Genomic DNA, 4,307 nt, shown 5'->3' with positions numbered 1-4,307 from the left:
CGAGATGAGGTCTCGCCAAGTTGCCCAGGTGGGTCTCAAACCCACGGGCTCAGGCAATCCACTCACCTCAGCCTCCCAAGGCATGGGATTACAGGCTGAGCCACCAAGCCCAGTCATTTTTTTTTTTTGAGTTGGAGTCTCACCCTGTCGCCCAGACTGGAGTACAGTGGCCACTCCCAGTCCCAGCTCCAGGGATCCTTCCTCCTCAACCTTCCAAGTAGCCAGAATTACAGGCGCGCGCTACCACGCCCGGCTGATTTTTTGATTTATTGTAGGGATGAGGTCTCACCAAGTTGCCCAGGTGGGCCTCAAACCTGCGGGCTCAGGCAATCCGTTCACCTCAGCCTCCCAAAGGTGCAGGATTACAGGCTGAGCCACCGAGCCTGGCTGGAATTATTTTTTCATTTAACTTTTTTTCTAGGCTTAGTCTTCCTATACCTTCCACTGTACTATGTTTCTCAGTCCAATTTTTAAATAATCAGGTTTGTCAATCTACCTCACCTGTACCTTTATCCTGGACACATTTGTCCAGGAGACCCCTCTGTCTAGCTCTAATCCAGGCTCTCTGGACAGGCGATAGAAATGAACTGAACAAGCTGGCAACTTGAAGAATGTGGAAACTTCACATTTCAACTTCCACTTAATAAACTGAAGATTTGCAACGACGAACGTATGTTTAATTGAGCATAATTGCAGAACCATTGAGAGTTACCCCTGTGACTGGGGACAAGAAGCCACTTACTCTAATCCCTGACACTTAGGGCCTAGACTGTAAGTCATGTTGAATATACGCTGAACAAGATATCAAAATGTTGTGTTTTTTTGAGTTGGAGTCTCACTCTGTTGCCCAGGCTGGAGTGCAGTGGCACGCTCATGGCCACCGCAGCCTTGACCTGCTGGGCTCGGATGATCCTTCGGCCTCAGCCTTCCAAGGAGCTGGAACTACAGGCACGCGCCATCTCGCCCGGCTAATTTCTTGATTTATTGCAGAGATGAGGTCTCCCCAAGTTGCCCGGGCTGGTCTCGAATCCGTGGGCTCAGGCAACCCTCTCGCCTCGGCTTCCCAAAGGGCTGGGATGACAGGCTTGAACCACTGCTCCCGGCCTAGGACACATTTTATTTATTTATTTTTATTTTTATTTTTTGAGTCGGAATCTCACTCTGTCGCCCAGACTGGAGTGCCGTGGCCGCGCCGGCCGCCGCAGCCTCGACCCGCTGGGCTCCGGCGATCCTTCCGCCTCCGCCTTTCGAGGAGCCGGAATTACAGGCGCGCGCTACCACGCCCGGCTGATTTTTTGATTCCCTGTAGAGATGAGGTCTCGCCAAGTTGCCCAGGCGGGTCTCAGGCAATCCACTCTCCTCGGCCTCCCAAGGCGCGGGATTACAGGCTGAGCCACCGGGCGCGGCTTGGGACGCGTTTTAAACGTACAGTAGAAATGGTGGCCAGGCCGGTTCTTCCCGTTCCTTTAATCGCCCCACGTGGCCATGTGCAATAGAAGCGGCCTTGTCGTCCGTGGCTCGCGGCCCCACGGCAGAGTTGCTGAAGCCGCCTCTCCCGAAGTTCCTGTGTTTGGCGACAGAAACTTCAAGTGCGACTTACGCGTGACGAAACGTACAGGCCAAATGCTGGCAACCATCAGGAGCAACGTGAACCCCACCCTTCGCGCTCTTCTTCAATCAGTCCCCAGCACGTCAGAGATATCCGAGTGGTTAGTGCGGCCTCCGGCTACGCCGTAGAAACGGATGCGGGCCCCGCACTCGCCACCGCGGCGCGACCGCACGCGCTCCCCGCCCGCGAGGAGCCGCGTTACCGGCATGCATCGCGGCCTAACTAGGCTACCGATGGCGGCGGGCGGGCGTGGCCAGGGCCCCGGTAGACCAATAGGCGCCAGGATTGTTGGCAGGTGTTAGCGCCGTACGCTGATTGGCCGGCGTGGAGCCGGGGCTCTTCCCTTCCTGCGTTGTAGGGCGTTGCATCACTCCGCGCTCCGGTCAGCCGTTCGGTCGCCGACTCCGCGCGAGGCTCGCTGGCCCACGGGGCTTCCCGGGTGCCCCAGGCTCCTCAGGTACGCCCTTTCCTGCCTGCCGGGGTGTGCCCGCCGGGCCTCTCAGGCGCGCCGGGTGCTGCCTGCGCGCGTTGCCGCCCCGACACTGCAGTGCGGGATTTAATCTTTTCCCAAGCGAGGACGTGTTTCTTCGAGGCTCGTCCCGTGCGTGTCTGCTTCCGAGGAGGACGACTGGGAGGCGGCCTCGGGTCGCGCCAGAAACCGCGAGCGGGGCATCGTACCCCGGACCGCGGCGGTCGTCGGGCCGCTGGCGGGTTGGCGGAGGTCAGCGGGTGGGCGAGAGCACGGCCAGGGCCCTGCGTTCCTAAGGGCTGCTCCGAGTCCCAGGCGCCCGTTCCTGTGCCTGGCTCCTGGGAGCGAGCATTTGCCGCGGGGACGCGGCGGGGGGCGAGGGCTCGTCAGGAGCCGCCCTGGGGCTTGGCCCTGAGCACGGGCAGGGGCTGGGGGCTCCGGCGTCCAGGGCCGCCCGGCTCGGAGAGGCCGGTGCGGGCTCGGGAGACGCGGACGGCCGCGCCCCTGAGGCTTCCTTGGGTGGGTGTGAGGAGCCGGCGGGAGAGGCCCTTGGACTCCAGCCGGACGAGCTGGGGGTGCCTGAGATGAGAAAAAATCTTTGGAAAATGCTGTGTTGTTAGTAGTTTAGTAGGTTGTACGTGCGACTTTTTTCTTTTTTTAGTTTGGAAAATATAGTTTATTTAGAAAGTAAATGAGAGCGAGGGAGGTGACTCACCTCCCCCAGGTGGGGGGGCCGAAGCCTGAGAAAGCATGACCTGGCCATAGCTCGGAGAGCACATGGCCACAGTGGCCTGGCCAGTGGTGGTGGTGGCCTGGCAATGGCCGACGTTTTTCTTTCTCGTATGTATAGGTGGTGTACACATTTCATACGTAGCAGTTCATTTTTTAAATTGTATGTGTTTATTTATTTGAGTCGGAGTCTCGCTCTGTGGCCCAGGCTGGAGTGCAGTGGCGGGCTCACGGCCACCACGGCCTCGACCTGCTGGGCTCCGGCGATCCTTCCGCCTCAGCCTTCCAAGTAGCTGGAACTGCAGGCGTGCACCACCACTCCCGGCTAATTTTTTGATTTATTGTTGAGACGATGCTTCACCAAGTGTCCCAGGCTGGTCTCAAACCCCTGGGCTCAGGCAGTCCTCTCGCCTCTGACTGTGCTTACAGGTGTGAGCTACCGCGTCTGGCTTAGCACTTTATTTATTTTTAATGGTTGCCTGGTATTCACGATATTGATGTACCATGATTTACTTTAGTCTCCGTGGATATTTAGGTTGTTTTCAGTTATTTGCCTATAGAAACAAGGCTTCAGTGAACATCTTTGTATACGTATTTTATACATTTGCAGGGGTATGTAGAGTATATGTCACTGGGCTGTAACTAAATTAAGGAAAGGCTTGAGATGGACCCCCGCCTTTGGGGTTAAATTTGACTTACGTAACAGGTTGTGAAGACCTGGGAAGAAAACATTACGAAGTAGACTTCGGGTAGAATCGATATGACTTAGTAATTCATTGGATGTGCATTTCATTTGGGTAGTATCAAGAGTGATTCAGAAATGTCATGCCTTGGTAATGGGGAGAATATTGGAACCACTTAATGCAGTAGAGTTAAGAAGGGAAGTAATTGTGACAGGTCGTGAATTTTTTATTTTATGTATTTAATTAATGATTTTTTTTGGTCTCACCATGTCTCAGTCTCCTGGGCTTAGGCAGTCTTCTCCCATTAGCCTCCCAAAGTGCTAGGGTTTCAGGCATGAGGCACAGGGTCTGGACAAGCTCATGAAACTTCAAACAAAACATAGTTTCAGTGTATCTTCCCAAAATATTTTGAGATACATAAACACAAGTGAAGGTCAAGGAGAATAGTGTAGAAATTGCTGAGCGGTGAGTTGAGGTAAAGGTGGCCTGGAGGAGCTGTAGCATAGGGAAGAGTGGAGGGCCTGGATTACAGTAAAAGGGAGGCGGAGAAGATGGCCTCCTTGTGTCCTGCCAGGCAAGGTCACCTGCCCTGCCCTGCCCCCGCCCTGTGGTTGCTGGATGCTGTTGTGAAGTACAGCTCTCTAGCGGATACCGTGGGCCACAGCAATCCTGTGATTGATGCATGGAGGCTGTTTCTTCTCAGCAGCTGCCATAGCCCGGTCACTGGTACATGGTTCTTCCTGACATAGTCGTTGCTCTCACACCGGGTCTTTATGCTTTGTGTAAGAGTGCAGTGATTCTTTTTTTTTTTTTTTTT

At 54.9% G+C, this 4,307-nt stretch overlaps 1 protein-coding gene across 2 annotated transcripts in view; it reads left to right on the top strand.

Moving 5' to 3' along the window:
- Positions 1-1,984: 1,984 nt before the first annotated feature.
- Positions 1,985-4,307, top strand: part of IARS (isoleucyl-tRNA synthetase) — an 84,706-nt gene continuing 82,383 nt past the window's right edge. Inside the window, exon 1 of one of the 2 annotated variants that reach the window (XM_008062825.2) lies at positions 1,985-2,066. The gene's annotated coding sequence lies outside the window, so the exon portion shown is untranslated. The remainder of the gene's footprint in view (positions 2,067-4,307) is intronic. The other variant, XM_021714779.1, reaches the window with a different exon arrangement.

This window comes from Carlito syrichta, unplaced genomic scaffold (assembly GCF_000164805.1).
Source record: "Carlito syrichta isolate Samal-C Ts95f unplaced genomic scaffold, Tarsius_syrichta-2.0.1 Scaffold97032, whole genome shotgun sequence".
NCBI lineage: Eukaryota > Metazoa > Chordata > Mammalia > Primates > Tarsiidae > Carlito > Carlito syrichta.
This window is presented reverse-complemented; position numbering and strand designations above follow the sequence as displayed.